We start from the raw sequence: 11,638 nt of genomic DNA, 5'->3' as shown, positions 1-11,638 counted from the left end.
CTGTTGTGAGACTTTTGGTTCTTGGTGATCTTCTTCCTTCTTCTCTGCTGGGGTATCTCCAGGTTGTTCTGATGGCTTGTTTGGCTCGTCCTTACTCTCCTGGTCACTTGTAGTAACCATCTTGCAATCTTTCCATCTCACTTTCTTTGTTTCACCTCTCGGATTTTTCTCTGTGTCACTTGGGAATCCATCTGTAGGTTTGGGAATCTGCTCAGATAGATACCCCACTTGAGATTCCAACCTCTTGATGGTGTTTCCCTGGTTCTTAAAGTTAGCTCGTACTTCCTCCTTGAACACCTTGTTGTCTTGAATCTCTTTGCATATGCCTTCAAGTAAGTTCTCAATCCTTGAGAGCTTGTCATCAGAAGATGATGGTGAGTTGAGATTGGAGGGATGAGAATGGTTAGTTTGACCTTGGTAAAGGTGTTGAGAGGGGTTGTTATGTGAGTGCTGATATAGTCTAGGAGGTGTGGCATGTTGGTGAACTATGTTGCTGGGATTTGGACGTCTTTGATCTAGGCCTTGGTCTTGTTGATTTCCCCACCCAAAGTTTGGGTGGTTCCTCCAACCAGGATTGTAGGTTTTGGAGTATGGATCATATGCTTGCCTAGGTGAGTTTACAATGTAGTTAGCTTGCTCCTGCTCACTTTCTGCCTCTACATTCACCCACTCTTGGGTTGCTAATGAGGTGGTAATTGCTGCTACTTGGTTCCTCTCCATCTTCTTAATGAGGTCAGCCAGCTGCTTGGTAATGAGCTTGTTCTGGGCCAGCAGTGCATCCACATTGTTTAGCTCCATCACTCCTCTATTGTTGCCTCTTTCAGAAGCATAGAAATAGTCATTCTCTGCTACGGTTTCAATGACATCTATGGCTTCTTCAATGGTCTTCTTCTTGTTCAAAGATCCTCTGGATGAATGGTCTACTGCCTTCTTTGATTCATATGACAGGCCTTCATAAAAGATATGCAGCTGCACCCATTCGTTGAACATATCTGGTGGACACCTCCTTGTCAGATCCTTAAACCTCTCCCATGCTTCATAAAGAGTCTCACCATCTTGTTGCCTGAAAGTTTGGATCTCAGCTCTCAACCTATTGATTCGTTGAGGAGGGTAAAATCTTGCCAAGAATTTATTCACCACATCTTCCCAGGTTGTCAAACTCTCCTTCAGAAAAGACTCCAGCCACTTGGCTGCTTTGTCCTTGAGTGAGAATGGAAATAGGAGCATCCTATAGGTGTCAGGATGAACACCATTAGACTTCACAGTATCGCATATCCTCAGAAATGTGGTTAAATGATGATTAGGGTCTTCTTGGACACCTCCTCCGAATGAACAATTGTTTTGAACAAGAGTGATAAGTTGTGGCTTCAGTTCAAAGTTGTTGGCATGTATGGTTGGCTTTTGGATGCTACTTCCATAGTTTCTTGGGTTTGAATTGATGTAAGAGCCTAGAACTCTTCTCTCTTGCCCAGCATGATTTGCTAGACCTTCTCTGCCATGGTTATGAGCTTCTTCTTCATGATGGTTCTCCATATTCTCCTCCATGTTTGGTTCAAAGTATTCCTCCTCCTCCTCATCACCTACTACTCTTTTTCCTCTTGCTTCCCTCCTTAATCTAAGGAAGGTCCTCTCCGGTTCAGAATCAAAGGGAGTTGAAGCCCCGCTTCTTCTCCCTGTCATGCAACCAACAAGGCACAAGCAAGGAAATAGATGCAGAAACTATTCTTGTTAAAATTGCTGTTAGTGTGAGTGATGCTATATATCAAACAGTTAGTGGGTGAGTGAAATATATTGTAAACAACTGGAATAAAGGGGGTCAAAGGGATCAGAAGAACACAACTAAACTGAAAGTAAATTGCTCAAATAGAAATTTAAATCAACAGAATGAAAAATGCTCAATCTAGTTATCCTCAAACTTAATCATTGTTGATACAAAATCAATCCCCGGCAACGGCGCCATAAACTTGATGCACGGGAAACTTGTCTTGTAACAAATTTCCTTCGGCAAGTGTACCAAATTGCCGTCAAGTAAAAACTTACTATAGAGTGAGGTCAAATCCCACAAAGATTGATTGATCAAGCAACTTTAATTAGAGGAATGTTCTAGTTGAGCGAACCAGAATTTGATTTGAGATTTGCAGAAAAGTAAATAGCAGAAAAAGTAAATGCTAGATATAAAGAGCTGAATGTAAATGCGGAAAGTAAATTGTAGAATCTTAAAAGGGAATGGGGGAAATGCTCATAAAAGTAAATGGCAGAAATTAAAGAGAATGGGTAAGATCAGAAGTGGGGAGTTCATTGGGCTCAGGAGATGTTGCATTCTCCGGATCAAGTTCATTTTCATCTCTTCCTCAATCAATGTATTCATTGATCTCCTTGGCAATCTTAAGTGATCGAATTCCAATTCCTTGTAATTCAATCTCTCAAATCTTGATCAATAGCCAATTCCTTGGTCAATTGCTCATGAGAAGAGATGAAGTATGGTCACTGATTATACCACATGCATTCCCAAATCAAATGTTGGTAGGATTATAGTCAGATATCCATCCAAACCCAATTTGGTCCAGCATGAGAAAGCATTTCTAGCATGATCTCTTCATTCCTCTTCAAAGGTTCAGAAGAGATCCAAGTATGAATAGCTTTTTTTCCAAGATAACTATCCAATTAGATGAAGATCGAAAGCTTTCTAGTAAAATCAAGAGAAAAGATAGAAGAAGAAAAATGAAAACTAACATTGATCCATCAAATTACAACAGAGCTCCCTAACCCAATGAAAGGGGTTTAGTTGTTCATAGCTCTGGGAAATGAAGACAAAGATGGAGAATACATCATAAAAGTAAAACTAGAAGTGCAAAGAAAGTAAATACAGAGAGTAGTTCTATGCCCAAGGCTTCCTAAAGTATCCAACCCCCCTATCTAATTCAAAGGTACTCCTATATATACAACTCTTCTGATCTCATAGTTGGCTCTTTAAGTCTTGGGTATGGGCCTCTGGATCTTGAGTTTGAAGCAGTTATCATCTTCATTGGGCTTAGCTTTGCTTGTAAAGAGGAAATGTGAAGTAGGCAGGGACTTTGGCTCAGGACGTTAGTGGTGTTAACGTTAAGTGAAAGTGTGGGTTCGAGAACGTTAGTGACAATCACCTTTTTCACTAACGTTCCTAACCCAAATATGATCACGTTAACTTCAACGTTAGTGGCACTAACGTGACCACTAACGTTGCCTCTTGGTCCTTCGCACACGTTATTGGGACTTACCTTTCCCAATAACGTGGAATGTCACCCCATCTCCCTACGTTAGAGTCCACGTTAACTAGGTTAACGTAGCTTCTAACGTAGTGATGCCAATCCTTCGAGAACATTACTGACACTTACCTTTGTCACTAACGTTCCAATGTGCCCCTACTTTCCACGTTAGAGTCCTCGTTAACTAGGTTAACGTGGCTTCTAACGTAGTGATGCCAATTCTTCGAGAACGTTAGTGACACTTACCTTTGTCACTAACGTTCCAATGTGCCCCTATTTCCCACGTTAGAGTCCACGTTAACTAGGTTAACGTGGCTTCTAACGTAGTAATGCTAGCCATCTCCAATGTTAGTGACAAAGGTGAGTGTCACTAACGTTGGCTCATCATTTCTTTATCCACGTTAGCTTCCACGTTAACTAAGTTAACGTGGGAGTTAACGTTGCTCATGGTGGCTTTTAGTGGTTCACCCCAACGTTAGTGACAAAGGTAAGTGTCACTAACGTTGGCGATCAATTTCTCTCTCCACGTTAGCTTCTACATTAACTAAGTTAACGTGGGATTTAACGTGGCTCATGGAGGCTTGGCCAACGTTAGTGACAAAGGTGAATGTCACCAACGTTGGCTTCTCTTTTGCTTCTTAACGTTAGAGTCTACGTTAACTAAGTTAACGTGGCAACTAACGTGGCCAATTATGAGCTTGGTCCAACGTTAGTGACAAAGGAGAGTGTCACTAACGTTGGCCTTGTTGTCTTCTTCTACGTTAGAGTTCACGTTAACTTAGTTAACGTGACTCTTAACGTGGGTTATGATGGCTTCGAGGGTGTTATTGGCGATTACCTTTCTCACTAACTTTGCAAGCTAGCTCCCATTCCACGTTAGAGGTCACGTTAGTTGAACTAACGTGAATGCTAACGTGGTTCTTCTTTGCTTCCTTTGTGCTGAAATCAAGCAGCAAAGTGCATCAAAGTTTTAATCCAAGTCATGAGACATGCATCATCCAATTTGTCATATAATTCATGCAAAATTCTCATGAAATCATGTAAAGTGCACAATGTATGCTTGAAACAAGATGTAAGTGAATATCTACCCAAAACTAGCTTATTTTCTAAGAAAATGCATGAAACTACCCTAAAAACAGTAAAGAAAAGGTCAGTGAAACTGGCCAAGATGCCCTGGCATCATGGGGTTAGGGGCAAGGTAGGATGCATATGGTCAAGTGAGCTAAAAATTTGAATCTTTGATTAACTTAAACTTCCCACCTAACCTATGACAACCTATACAATTCTAAACAATCCTAAATACCCATTCTTCACTTTTTCACACACTCATGTATTCTCTTTTTTATCACCACACATATGCATTAATTATTATTGATTTTCACTTTGGGGAATTTTGTCCCCTTTTTATTGCAATTCTTTTTCTTTCTTTTTCTATTTCTATTTTTTTTTCAAACTAAAATATATACAAGAGCATCACTGTGTATGGTATAAACATGATTGATACATGAGTTTGTACCCAATTCCCAAGATTTTTCAACAAAACACAAAAATACACTTTTATCTCTACCCAATGTTCCCAACTCTCCCAAAATCAAATAATGAGCACTCTCACTAGTCTAAGCTAATCAAAGATCCAAACAAGGGACATTTATTGTTTTTCACTTAAGCTTGAAATGTGCTAACATTTAAGAATAAGTGGGTTAAGCATAGGCTCAAAATTGGCTAACAATGGAAGATAAAAGGTTGGCTATTTGGATAAGTGAGCTATTTGAACAATGGCCTCAATCATGTAAATGCATGTATACACAAAGTAACGGACATAAAGAATCAAACAAATCAAAGATTACAATCATAGGAAGAGAATAATGCACACAAGAATGAAAATAAGTGGTTATGTATGATGTAACCACACAATTAGGCTCAAAACTCACATGCTTGTGTTCTCCGCTCAAAACTGATGCACGGAAAACTTGTCTCACAACAAATCTCCCTTCGGCAAGTGTACCGAATTTGTCGTCAAGTAAAAACTCACAATAGAGTGAGGTCGAATCCCACAAGGATTGATTGATCAAGCAACTTTAATTAGAAGAATGTTCTAGTTGAGCGAATCCAGAATTTGGGTTGAGAGTTGCAGAAAATAAAATGGCAGGAATGTAAATAATAGAAAAGTAAATGCTAGAATTAAAGGACTGGAAGCAAATGACTGAAAATAAATTGCAAAATTGTAAATGGGAATGGGGGATTTGCTCATAAAAGTAAATGGTAGAAATTAAAGAGAATGAGTAAGATCAGAGATGGGGAGTTCATTGGGCTTAGGAGATGTTGCAATTCTCCGGATCAAGTTCATTTTCATCTCTTCCTCAATCAATGCACTCATTGATCTCCTTGGCAATCTTAAGTGATTGAATTACAATTTCTTGCAATTCAATCTCTCAAATCTTGATCAATAGCCAATTCCTTGGTCAATTGCTCATGAGAAGAGATGAAGTATGGTCACTGATTATACCACATGCATTTCCCAAATCAAGTATTGAGAGGGTTATAGTCAGATACCCATCCAAACCCAATTTGGTCCAGCATGAGAAAGCATTTCTAGCTTGATCTCTTCATTCCTCTTTCAAGGTTCAAAAGATATCCAAGTTTGAATAGCTTCTCTTCCAAGATAACTACTCAATTGGATAAAGATCGAAAGCTTTCAAGTAAAATCAAGAGAAAAGATAGAAGAAGAATAATGAAAATTAGTATTGATCCATCAAATTACAACAGAGCTCCCTAACCCAATGAAAGGGGTTTAGTTGTTCATAGCTCTAGGAAATGAAAATAAAGATGGAGAATACATCATAAAACTAGAAAATGCAGAGAAAGTAAAATACAGAGAGTAGTTCTCTTTTTCCAGCCTCCAGAACTCCTTTTACAATTCAAAGCTACTCCTATATATACTACTCTTCTCAGCTTCTAGTTTACTCTTCAAGTCTTGGGCCTTTGGATCTTGAGTTTGAAGCAGTTCTTTTCTTCATTTGGGCTTGGCTTTACTTGCAGAGAGAAAGTGCTAAGTGGGCAGAGACTTCAGCTAAGGGCGTTAGGGGTGTTAACATTTAGTGAAAGTATAAGTTCGAGAACATTAGTGACACTTAACATTTTCACTAACGTTCCAATGTACCCCTTTGCCTCACGTTAGAGCTCCACGTTAACTAGGTTAACGTGGCTTCTAACGAGGCCTTGCCAACCTTCGAGAACGTTAGTGACACTCAACATTGTCACTAACGTTCCAATGTGCCCCTTTTTGCTTCACGTTAATGCTCCACGTTAACTAGGTTAACGTGGCTTCTAACGTGGCCTTGCCAACCTTCGAGAACGTTAGTGACACTCAACATTGTCACTAACGTTCCAATGTACCCCTAGATCTCACGTTAAAGTCCACGTTAACTAGGTTAACGTGGCTTCTAACGTGGCCATTCTTAGCCATCCCAACGTTAGTGACAATGTTGAGTGTCACTAACGTTGGCTCATCATTCATTCCTCATTGATAGCTTCCACGTTAACTAAGTTAACGTGGCTCCTTGGGGGGTTGTGTGGTTACTTCCAACGTTAGTGACAATGTTGAGTGTCACTAACGTTGGCGACTACTCTCACTTCTTACGTTAGCTCCCACGTTAACCAAGTTAACATGGGAGTTAACGTGGTGTTTTGCATCCTTAGGCCAACATTAGTGACAATGTTGAATGTCACTAACGTTGGCTTCTCTTCCCCCTTTAACGTTAGAGGCCACATTAACTAGGTTAACGTGGGCTCTAACGTGGCCACTCATGAGTGTTTGCCAACGTTAGTGACAATGTTAAGTGTCACTAACGTTGGCTCAACTTCCCTTTTCCACGTTAGAGTTCACGTTAACTTAGTTAACGTGACTCTTAACGTGGGCAATGATGGCTATGAGAGTGTCATTGGCAATCACTTTTCTCATTAACCTTGCAAGTTTCCTCCCTTTCCTTACTTCCTTTGGTCCTGAAATCAAGCAATAGAGTGCATCAAAGTTCTAGTCCAAGTCATGGGCAATGCAACATACAATTTGTCACTAAACTTATGCAGAATCCTCATGAAATAATGTAAAATGCACAATGTATGCTTGAGTCAAGGTGTAAGTGAATATCTACCTAAAACTAGCTTATTTCCTAAGGAAATGCATGAAACTGACCTAAAAACAGTAAAGAAAAGGTCAGTGAAACTGGCCAAGATGCCCTGGCATCACAACACCAAACTTAAAGCTTGCTTGTCCCTAAGCAAGTACTGGAACAAGAGAATGATGAATGGAATATCCAGAGGAGTGAGTCATTCTTGTGGAAGTCATGTTACTGATTTTATGGTGGTTTCATGCATAGCAACTTAGGTTCATTCCATTACTGGCTTTCAGACCTTTATCATGTCCCTAAACACTTACTTTGTTTATATCCCATGAGACTTTTATTCATTGATCCTTTTATTGTTATTTCAAGGGTTATTTGTGTTATTTAGGCTAAGTGCTCTGTAAGGGGGCAACTCTTTAAGATAAGTTTTCAGCCAACACTCCCGAACCAGTTGGTTCAAGGTGCTAGGTGTTGAAGCACCCTTAAGGACTTACTCCCTCAAGTCTCTCCCCCATACATACACACCACAGGCATATAGTTTGTTTATTTTCTTTTCTTGAGACCCTGGTGTCCAGCACCTCTTTGGGTTACTAAATGCTCTGTAGTGAGGGTTACTCTTGATAGTGGATTTTCAGCTGATAATCCCGGGTTAGTTAACCCAAGTTACCAAGTGATAAAGCACCCCTGAGAGCTTATTCATCCAAGTAGATCCCTCACACAGGAGCACCACAGACACTTGTCTCAAGGTCCAAACCATTGGTGCCTAGCCTTATTGCTTACTCTTCTTCTCTTGTTTTTCACTTCCATTATTCTTTCCCTTTTCTCTTATTAGGATCTTGTCATATACTCAGTCTCATGGGTATATCCAAAGTCAATTATTCAGGATAGATAGTTGTCCTCCTAACCTTGTGGTTGAACCAACTTAGCTAACTTATGACTACCCCAAAGATTCATGAATGCACTTCCACAATATGAACTCCACTCTGGTCTTTTAAAAACAATCATTCTCTCTTCATTTAATTCAAAAGGAACCAGCATACAAGTAAGTTAAGTAAGGATGCAGTGACATAAAGACTAGCACACAGACCTACTCAGAACTTAAAAGACAGAATAAAAAAATTTCAACTACAAGTAGCCACAAATCAAAAGTGCATTCGGACTTCCAACTTTCAACCATTCTGAGTACAATGGAATTAAGTAACAATACAACCTTCGGGTGATGATTTCTGGTTCCTCTCTCTCTTTGTCATCATCCTAGTTTTTGGCTGCCTCGCTTCTTTGGGTAGAGGTGCACCATTTTCTCATAAGATTCCTGCAAGGTGACTGGAAGTTGCTTGTTCCCAAAGCACTTGAGACATAGTCAGCTTGCATGTATGCTGGTGCTTTTTGAACTCAATTTGGTGTGTGAACACCAAACTTAGTTCCTTGCCCAGTGCAAACATTGCACATATGCAGAGAACCCCATATCTTATTGTCAGCAAAGCAATGATCACCTATAGTCTAACTACATCTAAGTGGTTTCTCTTGATTGGATGGAACTAGCAATGTTCTTCTAGAGTGGAGTGTAATTCTGACCAATGTCCTTTGGTGGAACACCAAACTTAGAATTACACCATCACTCTTGGATTGTTCTGGTGTGGAACACCAAACTTAGCTCCTTACAATACAGGGGAAACGACTTGTGATTTTTATTGAAATAAAGATAAAAGTGAAACTACCTGAGGTTGGGTTGCCTCCCAACAGAGTGCTCTTTTATCGTCGCTAGCTCGACGAGTCCTTAATTACTTGAGATGGTACTTTACTCTGGGGCTTTCCCTTATATTGCCCAGATAATGCTTGAGTCTTTGTCCATTCATTGTAAAAGTCCTCTCTGAACCTTCATCTGTGATTTCGATGTGGCCATATGGTGATACTTTCGAAACCATGAAAGGTCCGGACCACCTTGACTTGAGTTTTCCTAGAAACATCCTTAATTTAGAATTGTAAAGGAGTACTCACTGCCCCTTTTCGAAACTTCTTGGCGCAAGATGCATATCATGTTTTCTCTTTGCCTTCTCTTTATACATCTTAGTGTTTTCATAGGCTTGTGACCTGAATTCCTCCATCTCTTGCAGCTGCAAGATCCTTTCGCACCAGCAGCAATGCTGTCAAAATTTAGTATTTTGATAGCCCAGAGAGCTTTGTGTTCCAGCTCCAGTGGTAAATGACAAGCCTTCCCATAGACCAGTTGATATGGGGACATTCCAAGTGGAGTTTTGAATGCTGTTCTGTATGCCCAAAGAGTATCATCCAGCTTCTTCGACCAATCCTTTCTAGATGCACCCACAGTTTTTTCCAGGATCCTCTTCAGTTCTCTGTTGGATATCTCAGTTTACCCACTCCTTTGAGGGTGGTAAGGTGTGGCTACTTTGTGTTTTACCCCATATCGTAGGAGGAGAGCTTCTAGTGGTTTGCTATAAAAGTGGCTCCCTCCATCACTAATGAGGGCTCTTGGGACTCCAAACAGGCTAAAGATATTCTTCCTGAGGAAGTTCATGACTACCTTGTGATGCCAAGGCATCTTAGGCTAGTTTCACTAGCATTTTTCTGTTAGTTTTAGTTGTTTTATGCATTTTCTTGAGCTTAAAGTAACCAAGAATGGTTAAATGAATAACAAAGCAATGAACCATCCAAACAGTATGATTTTGATGCAAATTCCATGAGTTTTTAGTTATATTACTTGAATGCTATGAATGGAAGATTTCTCATGAAATTTTGCAAGACTTTGATGCAATTGTTTGGATGATTTCAGGGAAGAAGAGGCTAAGCAAGGAAGCAACAAAATCAATAAAGGAAGCTTGAATATCACATGTGGAGTTTAAGTTCCAGTTTAAGCCTAAACTGGAGCTTAAACGCCAGAATCATGAAGGCTAAGAAATGCTGGAATTGAAGTTTAACCTCCAGTTTAACCTTAAACTGGAGGTTAAACGCCAGAAGTGAGAAGGGCACCAAGGGGGCAGTTCCACGTTTAACCTCCAGTTTAACCTTAAACTGGAGGTTAAACGCCAGAAAGGGGAAAAGCACCAGGGAGCCATTTCCACGTTTAAGCTCCAGTTTGACCTTAAACTGGAGCTTAAACGTGTTCGACCTCCAGGGCTACCTTTCTCAGCTTCCACGTTTAAGCTCCAGTTTAACCTTAAACTGGAGCTTAAACGTGTTCGACACCTCCAGGGCTACCTTTCTCAGCTTCCACGTTTAAGCTCCAGTTTAACCTTAAACTGGAGCTTAAACGTGTTCGACCTCCAGGATGGCTTTCTCTATTTCCACGTTTAAGCTCCAGTTTAACCTTAAACTGGAGCTTAAACGTGTTCGACCTCCAGGGCTGCCTTTTCTATCTCCACGTTTAAGCTTCAGTTTAACCTTAAACTGAAGCTTAAACGTGTTCGACTAAGTTACCCTCCAGGGCTGCCTTCTTCCATTTCCACGTTTAAGTTTCAGTTTAACCTTAAACTGAAGCTTAAACGTGCTTCCACAAAAGGCATCACTGGAAGTGTCTGGCGTTTAAGCTGCAGTTTAAGCTTAAACTACAACTTAAACGCCACTCTTGGAAAAGGTTTCTGGGCCAACAATATTGCGGTTTAAGTTAGTATTTGAGCACAAACATTAACTTAAACTTACTCTGGTATGAAACCCAATTGAATATCATGGTTTATGGGATTGGGCCTGAAGGATTGATGAGTCTGAAATTTCAATTTATTGAGTCATGTGTCATTATTTGATTATCACTAAGTTGGCTCAATGAATGTTACAGAATTTGGATCAACAGCCTCATCAAGATTATGGATCATAAACCCAAGGCAAAAGGAAAGCAGGGAGAGGCCTCAAAGCCCAAAGAAACACAACAGAAGCTCAATATAGAAAGTGTATAAATAGGATAAAATTTAAGTTAGAGAGAACTTTTACCTTTGCATTTAGCTAGTTTTCATTTCTTTGTAATTGAATTCAGAGCTATGACTCACTAAACCCCCTTTCATTGGGTTAGGGAGCTCTATTGTAATTCAATGAATCAATAATAGTTTATCTTCTTCTTCAATCTTTTCTCTTGAATTTTGTTAGAAAGCTTCTCGATCTAATTCCATTGGGTAGTTGTCTTGGGAAAGAAACTACCCATAATTGGAATCCTTCGGAACCTTGGGAAAGGAATGGAGGATTCATGCTAGAGAAGCTTTCTCACAGTGAATTGGATTGGGGTTTGGATGGATATTGTGACATGTAATCCTACCAAATTGTGGT

At 39.9% G+C, this 11,638-nt stretch overlaps 1 non-coding gene across 1 annotated transcript; it reads left to right on the top strand.

The window, feature by feature from the left end:
* The first annotated feature begins 985 nt into the window (after window positions 1–985).
* On the top strand, window positions 986–1,092 carry LOC112773499 (small nucleolar RNA R71). Its single transcript, XR_003188046.1, has one exon. It is a non-coding gene; the product is annotated as a small nucleolar RNA R71 (small nucleolar RNA).
* The last annotated feature ends 10,546 nt before the right edge of the window (window positions 1,093–11,638 follow it).

The sequence above is a fragment of the Arachis hypogaea genome, chromosome 18 (assembly GCF_003086295.3).
Source record: "Arachis hypogaea cultivar Tifrunner chromosome 18, arahy.Tifrunner.gnm2.J5K5, whole genome shotgun sequence".
NCBI classification, from domain to species: domain Eukaryota; kingdom Viridiplantae; phylum Streptophyta; class Magnoliopsida; order Fabales; family Fabaceae; genus Arachis; species Arachis hypogaea.
Note: the sequence above shows the minus strand (reverse complement) of the source record. Positions and strands in the feature narration are given on the sequence as shown.